Source organism: Carlito syrichta, unplaced genomic scaffold, assembly GCF_000164805.1.
Source record: "Carlito syrichta isolate Samal-C Ts95f unplaced genomic scaffold, Tarsius_syrichta-2.0.1 Scaffold117767, whole genome shotgun sequence".
Lineage (NCBI taxonomy): Eukaryota > Metazoa > Chordata > Mammalia > Primates > Tarsiidae > Carlito > Carlito syrichta.
The window spans coordinates 538,534-557,166 of record NW_007061863.1 but is presented as its reverse complement, the minus strand read 5'-3'; the positions used below and the strand labels follow the sequence as shown (position 1 = coordinate 557,166).

At 37.8% G+C, this 18,633-nt stretch overlaps 1 pseudogene; it reads right to left on the bottom strand.

The window, feature by feature from the left end:
• LOC103277166 overlaps positions 1-18,345 on the bottom strand; it is a 21,967-nt pseudogene extending 3,622 nt beyond the window's left edge.
• Positions 18,346-18,633: the final 288 nt, after the last annotated feature.

Genomic DNA, 18,633 nt, shown 5'->3' with positions numbered 1-18,633 from the left:
TACAAAACAAAGGAAAGGACTTAAATTTTATTCAGTATTCTTATTGAGAAGAGATAGTTTGAAAAAGATGCAGTCATAGACAATTTTTGGGTTAAAGCAGAATGAACTCGACTGGGAACCACACATAAATTGGAAGAAAAATTTGGGGAAATCTCTTGTTTAGTAACAAGAGAGAATGTTAAATCATGAGAGAAACAGTAGAAAAAGAATAGATTCAGGACAACAAATAGAAAATATAGTAGTGATAATAAAAAGTTTTGATTCTGAAAGTATACCTAATAGATTATATGAATCAAAAAATTAATTGGGTGTATAACGCGCGCTTGTAGTTCCAGCTATTTGGAAGGCTGTGGTGGCAGTATTGCAAGAATCCAACAGGTGGAGGCGGCATTGGCCGGGAGTGGCCACTTCACTCCAGTCAGGGCAGCAGAGTGAGACTCCAACTAAAAAAAAAAAAAAAAAAAAGATAGCTGAGAAAAATAGAGTCAATTTTAAAAATTGCTTTAATAAATTTGGAATAAGTCAACAAACCAGACAATTCAAGCATGAAGGAAGAAACAAAAAAATACTAATGTTTACTGAACATCAGGCCTGATGTGAGTGCTTTGCATGCAGTTTCTCAGGTAATTTCTACATCAACCCTTGAAGATGGGTAATATTTCCATTTTGCAGCTGAGGTAATTGAGGCTCAGGGGTTGAGATAAAAAGCCTGACTTAATCCTGGTTCCTCTGCTTTTTTATCTTTGACTTGTAGTTATGGAATCTTTGCAAATGACTTAAACTATATGATTATCTCTTTATTTGGTGGTTAAAGAAAAGAGGAAGGTGACTGCCAATAATTCTTAATTCAAAGTGTTCTTTTTGAGGATTAAATTAGAACCTTCTATGAAAAAATTCAATTCAGAAACGTAGTAGGTGTGCAGTTAACTTTGAATGTGAGCCTCTTGTTTCTTTGTTTAATCAGGGATTCCTTTTAAGGGAAGGATTAAAATTCCTGGAAAGACTAAGAAATTTTATAAAGAAATATGAAGAATTAAGAAATTTGACTCAGTGTAATAAATACAGCCAATAGACATATTTATTATATAGTATCTTATGTTTATAGGGGAAAAAGAAATTTTTGCTGAGCTGCATTCAATGACCTTCCCTTGAATATTAGGGAATGATGATGCAGAAAGTTGGTTCCATGTCTCTCTCTTCCATACTCAGGCTTCTCCTTCATGTTATTGGCACTTTAGCTTTGCTTAGTGTACTTTTTAAAGTTTCTGCTTTTCGGGTATGTAAACAATAATACATAAACTTTATAAACTATGAAGTATGAAGGAACAAAGAATTCAAGTAGAAACATGAGGGGAGTTTGTGTGGTGCTGGACATGAAATAAATTCCAGCATGTTTGTTGGGTAGAGATGCAGAGGGTGATGCTATTTCTGCAGAGCCTTGGGCTGAAGGGGAGAGTCCTTTGCTCAGAGCAAATATGAAACTACTCAGAAGTCCAAAGTTCTAGCAAGGGAAGCTGGTGACACTTGGCATCTGATGATATTGAAGGGCAATATTTAAATTGGGCAGCTGAAGACTGGTTCTTAGTAGAGTGTGTGGGTGTCTTATGTGTGTGTTTTGCCTGACTGATGATTTGGAGCTGTGGGTAATTTGTTTTTTTTTTATAGGGACTGTCTTGGTACCATGAGGGCAGCCAAATTTATATACTATATATTTTTAAATGAAAATTCTTAATGTTTCCATTGTGTTTCTAATCTGCTACATTGAATGTACAGTGTGTCTGCTTCTAATGTGGTTCTCTTCGATCGAAAGCTTAGGTTGCCAGAACTGGCCTGAGGAGGTACCTTTGTCAACTTTCATCTCTAGTATTTTATATGTTATTTTATGGTGTGGTATAGTGGTCAAGGGCCTAGGCTTTGGAGTCAGACTGCCTGAGTTTGAATTCAGCCTTTAGTTACTAGCTGTGTGATCTTGAGCAAGTTACTTGACCTTTCTAGGCTTGGACTTGTCATTTGTAAGAGAGATAATAATAGTCTCCACCTTATAGGATCTCAGTTGGGTGAGATAATGTGCTTGCTTATTACAAACACTCAGTAAATATTAGCTATTATTATTATCATCATCATTTTACTTCTGTCACGTGACCATGTTTGCCCAGCTTCCTTGCTTGTTTATTTGTTTATTTATAAATTGTGGTAAACAACATATACCATAAAATTTGCCATCTTAACCATTTTAAGTGTACAGTTCAGTAATGTTAACTATATTCCCCTTGTTGTATAACAGATCTCTAAAACTTTCTAGCAACACTGAGACTCCATACCCATTAAACAACTCTCCCTTTCTCCCTCTCCCTGGTTCCTGGCAACCATGATTTTACTTTGTGTTTCTATGAGTTTGACTACTTAAGGTACTTCATTTTAAGTGGAATTATACAATATTTATCTTTCTGTGGTTGACTTTTTCATTTGGTATAATGTCTTCAAGATTCACCCATGTTGTAGCATGTGACAGGATTACCTTCTGTTTAAAGGTCACATAATAATTCATTGTATGTATATTCCACATTTCTTTTTCTATTCATCCTTTGATGAACAACTTAGTTTGCTTCCCCCCCTTGACTATTGTGAATAATGCTTCAGTGAACATGGATATACAAACATCTCTTCGAGATTCTGCTTTCAGTTCTTTGGGATATGTATCCAGAGGAAGAATTGCTGTATTATATGGTAATTCTATTTTTAATTTTAAAAAGAGATAGGGTCTCACTATGTTGTCCAGGGCTGGAGTGCAGTGGCTGTTCACAGGCGTGCTGGTAGCGTACTAAAGCCTTAAACTTCTGGGTTTCAATGATCCTTCTGCCTCAACATTCCAAGTAGCTGGGACAATAGGAGTACACCACTGTGGTCCAGCTTATTTTTAATGTTTTGAAGACCTTACATACTATTTCAATAGCAGCAGTACAATTTTATGTTCCCACCAACTGTGCACTGGGGTTCCAATTTCTTTGCGTCTTCAACAGTTGTTATTTTCTATTTTGTCTTGTTTTTTTTAGTAATGGCTATCATAATGGATGTGAAGTGATAGCTTATTGTGGTTTTGATTTGAATTTCTCAAAGGATTAGTGATATTGAGCATCTTTTCATGTGCTTGTTGGCCATTTGCATATCTTCTTTGGAAAAGTGTTTTATTCAAGTTCTTTTCCCATTTTAAAGTTGGGTTATTTGTTTGTTGCTGTTGTTGAGTTGTAGGTAGCTTATTTATTTTATTTTTTTGAGTTGGAGTCTCACTCTGTCGCCCAGGCTGGAGTGCAGTGGCATGCTCATGGCCACCGCAGACTCGACCTGCTAGGCCCAGATGATCCTTCTGCCTCAGCTTTCCAAGTAGATGGGCACACGCCACCATGCCCAGCTAATTTTTTGATGTATTGTAGAGATGAGGTCTCGCCAAGTTGCCTAGGCTGGGTAGCTTATTTTTTATATGCAGTTTCTGTTCAATTTTATTTTTAAATTAACAGCAGTAAAATTGACTTATAATAACATTCTATGAATTTTAAAACATGCATAATTTGTGTAACTGCTGCCACAGTCGAGATACAGAAGAGTTCCATTACCCTAAAAAAACCTTCTCATCACAACTAACTTATTAGCAGGTACTTTTCAGTAGTATTATTGAGAACCTGCCTTATTTCAAGGTTAGTCAGTTGTAAATTAGTCTAAAGTGCTTATGACTCTTGACTGGTTTGCTGAAATGCTCTGTTTTGGTTTTTTTTGGGACAGATGAACTTGGAAATCAGACTTAGACCCCTCTTTTCATGTAGTAGAGGACTACTGACTAAGTAATTAAATGCAGGGATATTGGATTCTATGGTATATGGTTTTGACCAAGGTGCTGTTAACCTGTGGTTATAAATCTGTGTTTTTATTATCTTAGTTTTGGGCTTATTAATTCATAGAAACTTTTATGAATAAGTGCTACAGTGAAGTCTTAATTATGCTCACTAGTAAGAAGTGGGGGAGAGAGCTAAGAAAGAACCCTAGATTGAGATAATGAATGCAGCAGAATCAACTCCTGGCTATTTAACATCCTAAAACTCGTAAATCATTTAATTTCTATGAGATGTAGGTGTCTTACCTGCAAAGCGGGTAAGTTGATAACCCTCTCTCGTAGTCTTTTTGGTTGTGAGTAGTAAAATAAAGAAGATGAGAATATGTAGCAGTCCATAAATGTTAAGATGAATGTGAATGGAAAGAATATTGATAATAGAACCCAAATAAGTCCCAGATTACCTTTTAAAAGTTATATAACTTTACTGAGATATAATTCACACACCATACAATTGACCCATTTAAAGTGTACAGTTCAGTGATGTTTAGTATATATGTTAGAATACAGGGAGTTGTGCAGTCATTACCACAGTCAGTTTTAGAATTTTTTTTTTATTTTTTTATTGAGTTGGAGTCTCACTCTGTCGCCCAGACTGGAGTGCAGTGGCCACTCCCGGCCACTGCAGCCTCAACCTGTGGCTCCGGCGATCCTTCTGCCTCAGCCTTCCAAGTAGCCGGAATTACAGGCATGCGCTAGGCACGCCCGGCTGATTTTTTGATTAATGTAGAGATGAGGTCTCGCTGCCCAGGCGGGTCTCGAACCCACGGGCTTAGGCAATCCACTCACCTCAGCTCCCAAAGGCGCAGGATTACAGGCTGAGCCACCGAGCCCGGCTTTAGAATATTTTTATTACCACCTTAGAAACATACCCTTTAGCAGATACCTGCATTCCCCCCATCTTCATCATCCCTAGGCAATCCCTGATCTATTTTTTACAGTAGATTTGCCTATTCTGGATATTTCATATAAATGGAATCATATAATATGTGACTTTTATGATTGGCTTTTTTCATTTAGCATTATGTTTTCAAGGTTCATTCATGTTATATTATCTATCAATACTTTATTCCTTTTTGTTGTTACATATTTCATTATTTTCATATGCTACATTTTATGTATTATTTACCAGTTGATGGACACTTGGGTGGTTTCCATTTTTAGCTATTATTTGTAATGTTGCTATGAACATTTATGTACAAATGTTTATGTGAACATAGGCTTCGTATTTCTGTTGGATATACGAGGGGGGACCCAACAAAATCCAGAATTTATTTATAAAAAATTGTGTATTCTTTTTTTTTTGAATCAGAGTCTCACTCTGTTGCCCAGGCTGGAGTGTAGTGGCACGTTCACAGCCACCACAGCCTTGACCTCCTGGGCTCAGGCAATCCTTCCATTTCAGCCTTTCAAGTAGCTGGATCTATAGGTGCGTGCTACCATGCCTGGCTAGTAAAAATTGTGTGTTCTTAAATGTTTAAACTTAGTCACCTTCAAAGGACTCTCCATTTGATGCAGTACACCTATCGAGATGCTTTTTTTACTGCTCAGAACAGTTTTTGAACTCATCAATTTTGATGCCTTTTAGTGCTTCTGCTGTTTTTTGTTTTACCTCTTCCATGTCAGCAAAATGTTTTGCTTTGAGGACTTTTTTCATCTGGGGAAACACAAAAAAGTCACTCAGGAAGAGATCAGGTGAATAGGGAGGGTAGAGCACAGGGGTCATGCCGTTTTTAGTCAAAAAGTGCTGAACACTCAGTTTGGTGTGGGCAGATGCTCTCTAAAATTACCTATCATGAAATGGGCAAATGCACTGAAAGAATCTCAAAAAAGAAAAAAAGAAATTCAATGAAGCCCAACATAGCCTCTCACAACAATGCTAGCTATTACACTGATGCCGATGTGTACCTAGAACACTTACCTAACAGGAGAAGCCTGTACTATTTTTTGCCTTCCAAAAAATAATTCTTTTTTGTGGGGGGGAGGGGGGTCCCCCCAGTACATCTCATAGTGGAATTGCTAGATCATGTGGTAACTCAATGATTAACCTTTTGAGGAATTCCAGACTGTTTTCCAAAGTGACTGTGCCATTTCACATTCCCACCAGCAGCAATTAAATCTCCAATTTTGCTGCATCCTTGCAATCACTTGCTATTTATCTTTTTGGTTTTAGCCAACCTAGTCATTGTGAAGTGGTGTCCCATTTTAGTTGGATTTACATTTCCCTGTGGCTAATGATGCCGAACATCTTTTTATGAGCTTATTGCCTGTCTTATTATTTTTATATTTATCTTTATGCTTTACTACATAACTTGGTAATATCCTTTTTTTTTAGTAAGATGGTACTCTGCACCCAAAGGTGCTTATTAATACTGATTTGTTAGTTGATTATAAGAGATATCCAGAGGGAGAAAATAATGGCTTCGTCCTACCATTCTTTTTTTTTTTTTCTATCATGTTGAATTAAAAGTACTTAGGATATCCAGAAAAGGGACATTTCCAAAGAATATTCAGTCTGTTTAGGGGAAGACCTGATTAAAGAATTAAGATAAAGAACAATTTTAATGGCTGAAATTGATAGTATTGATTATAGGCACTTACAATTTGACCTTAGCATTGGGGATACAGTAGTGAATAAAATAAAGTCCATGCTTTCAATTGTGTTCTAGTAGGTAGAGAGAGAAAAAAAAATCAGTTAACCTAGGCCTCTCTGATGAGGTGAAATTTGAGTAGAAATCTTTTTTTTCTTTTTGAGTTGGAGTCTCACTCTGTCGCCCAGGCTGGAGTGCAGTGGCATGCTGACGGCCACCATGCCTCGATCTGCTAGGCTCAGGTGATCCTTCCGCCTCAGCCTTCCAGGTACCTGGAACCACAGTCATGTGCCACCATGCCCGGCTGATTTTTTGATTTATTGTAGAGATGAGGTCTCGCCATGTTACTTAGCCTGGTCTTGAACTCCTGAGCTCAGGCAATCCTCTCGCCTCGTCCTCCCAAAGTGGTGGGATTACAGGTGTGAGCCACTGCACCCTGCCTGAGTAGAGATCTTAATGAAATAATGGAGCAAGTCGATAATTTGAAGGAGGAAGGCTTTAGGTACAGAGAACTATTGTGAGTACTAAGTCCTTGAGGTGGAATGTGTTCGGTTTATCTAGGAACAACAAGAAGAGAAGAATGTTCCTACTGTTTACGTTAAGGGATCCAAGGCTTGTATGTTCTTGGCCAGCTCAGAGTGGTTTTCAGACAACACAAATGTTGATGTTAAAATTTAATTTTACTGTGGTATGGAGCAAGAATGAAAGTGGCAAGGGGTAAGATTAGATAGGTAGAAGAGAGTAGATTAAATGATGCCGAACATCTTTTAGGATATAGTAATGACCTTGTACTTTACTCTGAGTGAGATGAGAAGTCATTGTGGGTTTTGAAAAGAGTGTAGTGACATGCTCCAAAACTGGATTTAAAAGGATCATTTTGCTTCTGGAAAGAGAGAGACTAGGGATAGATGGATGGTGAGGGCAGAAGCAGGGGGTTCAGACAGGAAGCTGTTACAACAGTTAAGAGCGATAATGAAGGCTTGAGCCGTTGTGGTATTGATAGAAGTAGTAAGAAATGGTTAGAATCAGGATATGTTTTGAAAGTAGAGATGACAGAATTTGTTGATAGATTGGATGATGGTTATGAAAGTAGAAAGTAGTCAAAGAAGATTCTGAGATTTTTGCTTTGAGCAACTACAAGATTACAGTCACCATTTATAGAAATAGGAAAGACTGGGAGGAACAGGTTTGTAGAAGGGAGTTAGGCCTTTGATTTTAGATATATTACTTTTTAAGATGCTATTAGATAACCAAAAGGAGATGTCAAGTGGACATTTGTATATGTAAGTCTGAAATTCAGAGAAGTTCACATTGGAGACAAAAATTTGGGCATCATTAGCATAGATGAAGCCATGGAGTAGATGTGATCACTTAGGAAATGTATATAGCTGGAACAAAGAAGAGATATGACTACCCAACAGTGGATACTCTTAACACTGAGAAGTTGAGATGATCAAAGGAGAAGCCATTGAGGTAGAGGAAGACCCAAGAGAAAATGGATACCTGAGGCCAGGTGATTTGTGGGGAGTAATGCCAAGTGTCCTAGTGTGGTCACCTGGAGTCTTAGAGTCCAATTATGGTTTAGTTCTAAATAACTGTAGGACATTGGATAGTTTACCTTTTGGGGCCTTGGGGTGATCTCTGAAGTAAAGGGCTTGGATAGATTATCTCTAAATTTCCCCCCATCATTATAATAAACATATTTCTATAGTGCTTTATAGTTTACACAAAGCATTCTCATGTATTTATCTTACTTAATCATCATAACAAATCTGTGAGACATATGTGTGTGTGTATATCTGGCGATCCTTCCGCCTTGGTTTTCTAAGTAGCCAGAACTATAGGTGCACGCTACTACGCCCAGCTAATTTTTATTTATTGTAGAGACAAGGTCTTGCCAAGTTGCCTGGGCTGATATTGAACCTGAGGGCTTAGGCAATCCACTTTACCTCGGCCTCCCAAAGTACTGGGATTACAGGCTGAGCCATCAAGCCCGTTCATTTGTTTAATTTTTTTATTTTATAGAGAGAGGGTCTTGCTATGTTATCCAGGCTAGTTTTGAAATTCTGGCCTCAAGTGATCCTCCTGCCTCAGGCTTCCAGAGTGCTGGGATTACAAGTGTGAGCCACCATGCCTGGCCAGGACTTTTATTTTTATATCAATTTTATAGTTGAGAAGATTAAAGAAGTTTAGAGTCTTGTCCAAAGTTACAATGTTGTAGTCAGTAAGACTTGAATGCTGATCTGCCTGATTTTAAAGCCTGTGATCTTTCTACTGTATAGCAACTACCTTTTTATGCTAATGTTACAGAGCTCTGTGATTGTGAGCACATATAATTTATTCAACAAATATTTGATGAGCACTGGCTGTAGTAGTCACTATTTTTAATGCTGGGGGTACAGTTGTGACCAAGGTAAACTTCCTGCCTTCCTAGGTCTTTCATTCTAATGGGAGGAAGCTGACAGTAGACAAATGAACACACTAATAAATAATATAATATTAGTGCCATAATAAAAAGTAAAGCAGGGTAAGGGAACAGTGTATGTTGAGAGAAGATCAAGAAAAGCCTCTCTGAACAGATTACATTTGAGCAGAGAGAACTGAATGATCTTAAGTAGAAAGCCATGAGAAGATGTGGTAGAAGGGAGTGCAGAGCAGAGGAAATAGCAAGTAGAAAGATTCCAGAAATAGGAATGAATTAGGTGTGTTTTGAGGAAGGGCAAGAAGGCCACTGGGAGAGCAGGTGGCTGATGAATAAAATGCATTAGAACTTTGGAGTCATTTAGCCCTGGGTAGAGGACATTTCTGACTGCCATCAGTTAATTTGTTGTGTGACTCTAGCAACGCACCTGATTTTTCGGATATTTAATTTATTTAATTTTCTTGCCTATAAAGTGGAGAAAAGAAAATAAAGGCTATAATAAAAATTAAATGAGAAACTGTGTGTAAGACACCTAGAATGGTGTCTCACATATTAACATATGTTTACTGTACACCTACTTTTATTGACAGTGTCCTAGGCATTCATTCCATCATCAAATAATTTCAGTTTGTTTTTCTTTGTTTTTTCAATTTGTTTTAGTCAGCAGATCTTCAGGTTCTTGTTTTGTGCCAGGACTATATGAGACACTCTCCCTAAACTCACTTTTATGTTGAAATCAAGAAAGAAGTATTGAACTAAAACAAAAACGATTTAGAAGTTGATGAGTAGGTACAAAAATAAGAGCTTGGGATTCTGGTAATTGCAGCCTCTGATATATTAATTTATTATGAAAAGAAACTGAATGTGCATTTCTGTCATCTTTCCTCATCACTGAATACTAGCTCTACTCAGGTACTTCCCAGCCAGACTTCCTGCAGATCCAAACCTGCTTGCCTTAGGAAAATCAGATAGGAGCCAAATCCTCCACCTTTATAAGACCATCTGTTTTCAGACCCACAGATGCTGCTCTTACTTACATTTGCAACCCAACACAACTGGAATGATTTATTCATCTCCAGGTAACATTTGTGTACCAGCCTTCTAGCAAAGTACAGTATCAGCTTTACACTTAATGACGCATCCAGCACAGGTGGTGAGCTGCACTGTAAAGGATGCTTCTGACTTAGAAATGGCTGATGGACAGGTGGAGGTAAGCTGTTAGCTCTGAGAGTATAAGCTGGAAGAAGCAAGTGAATACTGGCAATAAGAACTTCTTGTCCAGTAAAGAGTCTTGATTGTGTATCCTAGATTCCTGGAGTGTCTGAGATCATTTAGTTCAACTGATTATTTAAATTAAAATTAATTTAGGGGGTATAAATGTAATTTTATTACATTGTTTTTTTGCATAGTGCTGAAATCTGGGTTTTCAGTGTAAACATCACCCAAATAGTATACATTGTATTTGTCATGTAATTTCTTATCCCTTGCCTGGCCCCAGCCTCTTACCTTTCTGGGTCTCCAGTATCTCTTATACCACTTTCTATGTCCATGTATACACATTATGTGAGAACATGCGATATTTGACTTTGTTTCCTGAGTTATTTCACTGGAGATAATGGCCTTCAGTTCTATCTATATTGATGCAAAACACATAATTTCATTCTTTTTTTATGACTGAGTAGTATTACATGGTTCAGCTGATTCCTTAAGTTAAATGTGGTACTATTTAACTGTTAAATTAGGTTAACTAAGAAACAAAGAACTGAGTATCACATGTTCTCACTCATAAGCGAACCTTGAACAATTATCATAATAGTATAAGAAAAGAATTGGCAGTAGTGGGAATCTGCTTGGGGAAGGGGGGGCATACCTCATCAACAAGGGTACCTGCATAATGAACATTTGTATACCTATCCCTGAATTGTACCCCATATCTTTAAAATTAAAAAATTAAGAAGAAAATTAAGTTAACAAAGTGAGGAATTCACTGTTGAATTAGGTGAGGAAATATTAATAAATGAAGACCCAGAGAGAGGAAGGAATTTAAGTTGCATAGCAGATTGAAGTTCACAGCCAAATTAAGCATCTGCTTTGTGCCAGTTTAATTTTTAGCTTCTTTACTTACATTATTTTATTTAATCTATAAGTTCCTTTCTGTCTCCTCTTGTACTTTAGGGTATACAAGAGGGTGTAATTAGGTATAATTAGCATTATAGTAATTTTATTCCATGACAGAATCTTTTAATAGTCAAATCTTTATAACCAGACACAGTTGCTACAAACAAGTGATGCTTACTTTTAGAAAAACCCAGAATGTTAGTATATACCTGTGGGGATATCTGTGAGTGAATACAGCTAGAGCTAGTTTGAGTCCTGGGTTCTGTCCTCTAAAAGGTGCTTTGGGGATCCCCTGTCTAGAGAGCAAGTTATGACTATGGTACCTCAAAGAGGCTTGGTTTCCCTTTTAGAATGTTTGGTTTTAGTTGCTTCCTTTTCACTTTAGGTTTTAGGCTCTTTGACAAGCCATCTGCTTCTCAAACCCAATTTCCCTTTACCAGCAAGAGTGTTTACAGGCAGTTCAGATGGAGAACAAAGGCTTTCTCTAGTTCCTGGTGATTTTGTAAGAGTGGAAAGGCTACAGGGAGAGATTGCATCTGCTTATTGGAATTCATTTGTGATGTATGCCTGATTAGCAGTTTTTTTTTGTTGTTTTTTTTTTGTTTTTTTTAACGGGGACTCTGGATTAGCTGAGAAGGAGATAAAATTCTGGAATTGAGGTCTATCCATGTGCATTTTGTCTGTTTTGATCCTTGCCAGTATCAGGGCTCTGAAGAGCTTGTTGAGATTGACATTACTGCTTTGTTTGTTTTTTTACCTATATCTATTGTTCAAGTTTTCTATTTGTCCTTTGTTTTTTTGTTTGATTTTTTTTGTTTTTGTTTTTGTTTTTGTTTTTTGAGTTGGAGTTTCACTCTGTTGCCCAGACTGGAGTGGAGTGGCACGCTCCCGGCTACCACAGCCTTGACTTGCTGGGCTCCGGTGATCCTTCCACCTCAGCCTTCCAAGTAGCTAGAACTACAGGCGTGTGCTACCACGCCCAGCTAATTTTTAATTTATTGCAGAGACAAGGTCTCGCCAAGTTGCCCAGGTGAGTCTCGAACCCACGGGCTCAGGTAATCCACTCACCTCAGCCTCCCAAGTGCTGGGATTACAGGCTGAGCCACTGAGCCTAGCCGTCCTTTGTTTTTTTGTTTAGTTACTTTTCTTTTTTTTTTTTAAATAATTTTTATTTCTATTTATTTTTAATTTTTCCAAGACTGACCAGTGAGGCCAGATAGTTGCTTTTTCTGGTTGCTGATCTTTTTAGTGAGTGACTCAGTATAATGCAATTCAGCAGACTGTATTATGTGAAGATTTGGTGATGAATAAACTAAGATGGGGAAACAATATGAGATAGTGGGAAAGTGTTGGTGAACCTACAGACATGGTGGCTTCATATCTCAACTTTGCCTTATACTGGCTTTGTGAACTTAGGTAAATAATTTAATCTCTTTGAGTCATAGTTTCTTTCTTTCTAAAAATGGGAATATAGATACCACCTTGCCCAAGGTTATAGTGAGGATTTATAGTGAGACAATATGTAGAAAAGGTTAAAATACTAATAAAAATAATAAAATAAAATAAAAAAAGAAACTGCAACTTAAATAAAGGAAAATTTTTTATTCAACCTAAACTAAATTTTAAAAAAGAGTGAGAGAATATATAGGAAAGGGTTGAGCATTGAGTTGGTGCTAATAAATACTCCTTTCCATATTTTTTCCCCATCTTCTTGAGGAATATACACAGGGAAGTCAGACATTTATACAAGTTTGTGCACTTGCTAGTGTGTTAGTTTAATATAGTTCTAAGAAGTGGCTGGAATTTGTCACAGTCATTGGGAATTGGGAGATGAGGGTTTGGAGCAGATGCATGTCTTCCTTGAAATCAAACTGAGAGATACTTTTTTTTTTTTTTTTGAGTCAGAATCTCACTCTGTTGCCCAGGTTACAATGCAGTGGCATGATCATGGCCTCCACAGCCTCCACCTGCTGGGCTCAGGCTATCCTTCCGCCTCAGCCTTCTAAGTAACTGGGACTACAGGTACACGCCACAACACCTGGCTAATTTTTAAAAATTTATTGTAGAGGTGAGGATTTGCCAAGTTGCCCAGGCTGATCTGGAACCCCTGGGCTCAGGTAGTCCTCTCGCCTCTACCTTCTAGAGTGCTGAGATTACAGGTGTGAACCACTGCTCCCAGCTGAGATATTTTCTTATAAGGTAACATAATCCAGTCTTTGTGCACTTAAAGAAGATTTTAGGAAGGAAAAACAACGAGACCTGGAAGTAGAGACCTTGAGGTGCTGGTTTCCTCATGGGGACCATTAGAGTATCTCTGGTAGTTTCTGGTCTCTTAGAATAATCTGCTTCACAGTAAACTAACAAAACCTTGGTTTTGTAAGCTTGAGGGCGGCCTTTTGGGAATAGCTAGTACACAGATTATAGCCATCAACCTTCCCCTTTCCATTCCCAAATTCATCCCATCATCATCAGAGTGATCTTTCCAAAATAAATTTGATCATCTCAATTTGCTGTTAATACTCTTTATTGGCTCCCTAGTTTCTTGAGGTTACAGTCCAAATTCATTCTATGACATACAAGGTATTCCTTGATGTGATTTCTGTGTAGTCTTTCAACCTCATTTCCCACTGTTTTTGTGTGTGCTGTAGTGACACTGCATTATTTGTAGTTTCTCAATTCTTCCATGCTTACTTAGACTGGCCCATGGTAGTCTTTCGTCTGTGCTAAACTTTGCTTAATTCCTAGGGTTAAGCAATCCTCTTACCTCAGCTTCCTGACTAGCTGGGACTACAGGCATCATACCTGGCTAGTTTTAAAAATTTTTTGTAGAGATAGGATCAGGGTTGGGGGTGTCTCATTATGTTGCCCAGGTTGGTCTTGAACTCCTGGCCTCAAGTAATCCTCCTACCTCTGACTCCCAAAGTGCTTGGATAACAAGCATGAGTTACTACACCTGGCCTATTTCTTTCTTTAAAACTCTTCTCAATCATCATGTTTTCTTTTTTTTTTTTTTTAGAAGACGGAGAGGTGGGGCTGCAAGAGGGAGGGGTGGGGCTAGAAGAAGGAGAGGTGGGGCTAGAAGAGGGAGGGGTGGGGCTAGAAGAGAAAGGGGATCATGTTTTCTGTGAAGTTCTCCCTGACTTCTGAATATGAGGTGCCATGATGTGAGAGACCTCCCTCCTCTAAGATCATCTAGAACTTTGTATATACAAAAAGCTAACTACAAGTTGTAACATCAATGAGTAGCAGACTCAGTGGTGCATCTCTTAATGCTTTTGTTTATGACCCATTAGTTTCTTTATTTTAGTGCCTTCTAATGAACACTCAGTTCATCCATAGTAGTTCCATTCACAACAGATATCTTTGGAATCAGAAAAATACTTGCAGACACAGTGCAGCATCTTGCTGGATTCAGTAAAAATACTTTTTATTGTACTTCTTGCCCCATTGAAGTGAATAGCTATGAGTAAAACAAATCACCACCAGGTTTGGAAAGAGCTATTTATTATCAGGTTGATGGCGTACGTTCATCCTATCTTTTTTTTTTTTTAAATTTGAGTTGGAGTCACTGTGTGGCCCAGGCTGGAGTACAGTGGCATGGTCATAGCCACCACAGCCTCTACCTGCTGGGCTCAGGCAATCCTTCTGCCTCAGCCTTCTAAATTTCTGGAACTCCAGGCATGTGCCATTGTACACAGATGATATTTTTGATTTATTGTAGAGATGAGGTCTTGCTGAGTTGCCCAGGCTGGTCTCGAACCCCTGGGCTCAGGCAGTCTGCTTGCCTCTCTCCCAAAGTGCTGGGATTATGGGTGTGAGCCTCCATACCTGGCTTCCTCTTATCTGATTTTTCAAACTTTGAGCAAAACAAACATAATTATTATACTTATGCTTTCTTTCAAATAACTTCATCTGGATCCCCAAATTTCTTTTGATATAAAGGATCCGCATTCTGTCTTTCATGTTGGAGCTATTTCAGATGTCTAGTGATTCTTGGTTATCCATTTCTTTTAATAGCGGGATACTAAAAAGCTTATTGGAAGTTTTAAATACATGGGTTGGGCATACTGATTGTAGACGTCACTGTATGGGTGATCTGCTTAGACTATATGTGTGACAACTATAATTCAGTATCTTTAGGTCTTTTCACTAGGGCTGGTCAGCTTCTTTGGAAGAATTCTCTAGTCTCCTTCCTAGAATTGATGGGCCTGGCTGCCAGTGATTTGCAAGCTAAGTGGGAAAGGAAGGTTGCAGGGAGGTCCTCAATATTCAGTTCACTTACACTCTTACTTTCAGTATAGTAACTTTGCCCTCAGTTATGCTGCTATTCCCTCCTCTTGGGACCCTCTGTTTTACTCTTTCCAGAGGGAAAAAGCACCTTCCTGTGTAAAAGACAGAATTCAGATTTTACTTATAGCAAAATAAATTTTTGAATCCAAGTGAAAAGTTATTTGAAAGAAAGTGTAATTATAATAATTATGCTTGTCTTGCTTGAAGTTTGCCAATGATTGATAAATCAGATGAAAAAATAAAACTTCAGTAGTGGGAGAGCACTTTGGATTTTTAACTGCTTCTCAGACAGATTTTCACGTAATAAATTGTTCTGATTTTAGCATTCTTTCTTTCTAGAAGTATATGATGCGGCCAGTTTCTGAGCTTTGTAGGGGTTCTACAGATTAAGTTACTTTTTAGTTTTTCCCATTGCTGGTATAGTATTCCTCGTTTTTGGATCTGAGCAGTTACTGCTTATCTGTCTGCTTTCTAGCTTTCAGTATTTTGTGGCTGTTGCTCTTCTTTATTTCTTTGTTTTTATGGTTTTACACTTTATTTAAAAATCCAAAAGTAGGTTCTAATCAACTTTATCCAGAAGTCTGTAACAGAATTTCCTTTCTTAACAGGGAGAAATCATGTATTACCATGTTTGACTATAGCTGTTTGCACTGGAAGAGTATGGGTTTTTGAATTTGAGAACTTGAGTTTTGATATCATTGCTTAAGCTATGTGACCTTAGGACACCTATCCAGAAGGGCATGTGAGCAGGCTTTAAGGTGGCATACAGTGTGGTAGTGTCAGATGGGTTCATTTGTATAGCTGCGCTTGTATTCATTCATGCCCATGTCCACAGACACAGAAATGTGGCTGTTCAATCCTAACAGCATAATTTAATGCAGTATGGCCTAGGAAATAGATGTGGTTTTCTTGACTCAATTCATTGATAAATTTATTGACCATTCTCAGATTAAATGATAGAGGTACCCACTAGATGACTAACTTACCTAGGCAATTGAGGGTTTACCCATTTAAGCACCCTTTTTAAAAAAAAGCGTGCTTTTTAGAGTGCATTTTTCCCTAAAAACATTATGCATTCCCCTTCTCAGGACAGAAAGAACATCTATCTTGAGTTTCAAGTTCATTATATTGAACACCAGTTGGTTCTTCTTTTTTGTGTTGCAGTAATGCCCATGGGAGCTATTATTGCATTCTATACTAAATACCCTGATACTGTATTTAAAAACAAAAGCTAAAAGTCACTTTTTTGTGTAAATACTATGCTTTTTATATTTTTGTGGTCATTTTGAATTACTCTGGCTTTTCTCATTGGTGTTTGTGATACACAACAGAGAATATTGTTCTCCTTTCTTTGTCACTTCTAACCTACTGTGTGTTGTGCTCCCAGATTACTGAGTTTATTAGATGTGTTTTCAAAGAAAGAGTGAGGCTCCCAGGATTCTAATAGTAAAGTGTGAAAAATTAAAGAAGTTATTTTGACTTTAGATAAGCCTTTTTTGCTCACTTCCTAGTTCTCTGTGTGTTCTGGAAAGACAAAGTAATTGGATGCTGACTTTTATACAAGTAATGTAAATTAAATTTATTATAATGAAACTTCATGGTTTGTCACATAAGTTGCTTTCATTCACATCGTCTTGCCTTTTTTTTTTTTTTTTTTTTTTTAAGCTTCCTAGTGATTCTATAAGGTTAATAGGGCAGGTAGGATTATTCCCACTTTATAGACAGGACAATCTGAGATCCAGAGAGATTAAATGCCTTGCTCATATCACATAATTAGTGTAAAACTGGGACTTATCTCGGGTTGTCTGACTCAAACCCTACTGCTCTGTCTCTTCTCTGTTCTGGCCTATGAACATGGCCTTCTACAGTGAGAGTCAAATTTATAAAGTCATTTGGAGTGTAATGCAATGAGGAATAATCCTCAGCTGATACTGTAGTAGCTAAGTGGGACAGGTTGTATTTTTCTTATTTCCCAGCTGAGGAAATTGAAGTTTAGGGAGATTAAATACTTGTCCAAATTCACCTGGAAGAATAAAGCGTGACAGAGCCTGGGACTCATTCCCTTCTTTTGACACCAACTCTTACTTTCCAGTTGCATTGCATGATACGTCCTCCCTAAATGAGAATGAGCAGCCAAAAGAAAAAACTGCACCAGTGACATGAATATTAGACAGCAATGATTTGAACTGTTAGTAAACAATGAAATCCTCTTCTTCAGGAAAGTTTCAGCTGATGGGAATTCTCAGTCTATTTTTCCATTTATGTAAAGCAGGATAAAGAACTGTTGTGTTTGGACTTGTAACCAACTAACACAATTGCATTACCAGTTTGTCACAAGAAAATACTTAAGAACTGAAGTAGAAATATTTACTGAATTTCTAGTACAGCTTAATGTTTTAGACCCCAGGAGGGATTTACTATGAATCAGGGAATGTTAGGGCTCCAAGATCCATTCATTCTTGGGCTTAAAGGCTGAGTTTGTCCAGTCAATTATGTAGAACAATTCTATATACATTTACTGAGCTCCTGCTGTGTACAAGGAACAATAATAGGCACTAGGGGAATGTCCTACTTAGGAATCACATAGTCTGCTTGGGAAGAGATACAAAAATGATTATATTATAGTGTAAGAAGTAATGTAATAAAGCAATATACAAAGAACACTGAACCAGGAATCATTAATTCTGCCCAGATCAAGGGTATAAGGAGTGATTGGAGAACATTTTACAGTGAAAGTGATGATTGGTTTGTGCCTTGCAGGATGGGTCAGATCTTTAGACAGAAAGAGAATGAAAGGCATTGGCAAAGGGAACAGTATGTGCAACATCTCTAGAAATATGAAAGAGCTTGTTGTTTGAGGAAAGAAGTGAGAAGCTTGATTCAGCTATAACTGTAGAGTAAGGTAAACCAGGTCTTCTCTCTTGTCTGGTCTCTCAAAGTCTTTTCCTATTATGCAGTGTCTGCTTACCACAGGTGTCTTCTTCCTCACAGGCAAAAGCTCTCTGAAACAGGCTACATTTCCTTTGCGGTGTTGCCAGCATTTCTTCAGATCTTAGTTTGCATAGTTATAATTTTCCCTAAAAAGCCTTCCAGGATGCTTTGGTCCACCAGATACCTATTGCCCTTTTTGATCCATTGTAATTCACCTCAGTTAATACTGATGAATGTTCATCCATAATTTGTTTGTTTCCGTATTGCTTCCTACTCTGGAATTCACCTTTGGTGAACTTTCTGGTTATGCCTTGAGTTGAGGCTTGTTGTTTGGTTACTTGCATTTTTAAAACCTTAATTACAGGTTTATTTTGGGGTTGTATAACCTTCCATTCATC